Source organism: Lindgomyces ingoldianus (genome assembly GCF_010093535.1).
Source record: "Lindgomyces ingoldianus strain ATCC 200398 unplaced genomic scaffold BDR25scaffold_9, whole genome shotgun sequence".
NCBI lineage: Eukaryota > Fungi > Ascomycota > Dothideomycetes > Pleosporales > Lindgomycetaceae > Lindgomyces > Lindgomyces ingoldianus.
In genome coordinates this window covers 1045511-1046280 of record NW_022985170.1, presented here as the reverse complement: position 1 = coordinate 1046280, position 770 = coordinate 1045511, and positions in this window count along the sequence as shown.

Sequence of the window (770 nt, the reverse complement as noted above, 5' to 3'; positions counted from 1 at the left end):
TTACTAGGGGTGTACTTAATTTAGAAGTAATACTAAGCTAACTTTTTAGCTTAATAGACCTAATAAGCATTTAGCACTTTTATTATTATAAAGTACTCTAATAAATAATAATTAGTATATACTAGGGTGCTTATTACTATAAATGTAAGCTTAGCTATTTATTATTTAAACATAGTAATTGTCTGTACGCAGCAGCAGCGTCGCGGCCTGGATACGAACAATCGCGCACGAGCAGGATCACGTATCTATGTCACATGATGCTCGTGCGCGAACCTCTGTGCGCGAACATCTAGATATCCCCCTTTTCCTCTGTACAGAGGAAAGACAAGAGCAATAGAACTAGAAACATGTTGCCCTCACCTTACCTACCTTGTACGCTGTGCACACTGTACACTACTCTTACTCTTGCTACTTAAGTGCTTATACTATAAGCAGCTAGCTGTCAGAGCCTATTTAACACTAATTAGTAGTTAATTTAATTAACTGCAAATTAGCAAGAGTAACAACAGAGTACCTACGCTCTGCAAGGTACTTTGTTTTGTTACCTATCCCTTAGGAAGAGTGACAGCAGAGTACCTACGCCCTACAAGGTACTTTGTTTAGTTACCTATCCCTTAGGATAGCAGATTAATCCTTTGCATCGTACAGCAAGCTCTGCTACCGTACGAAGTAAAGAGGAGATAGTGCGAGACGCACACCAAAACCACCAAAGCTGCACGACCTAGCAGCTAGACAACAGCAGTACCCGCGCGATCCACTGCACAAGCGAT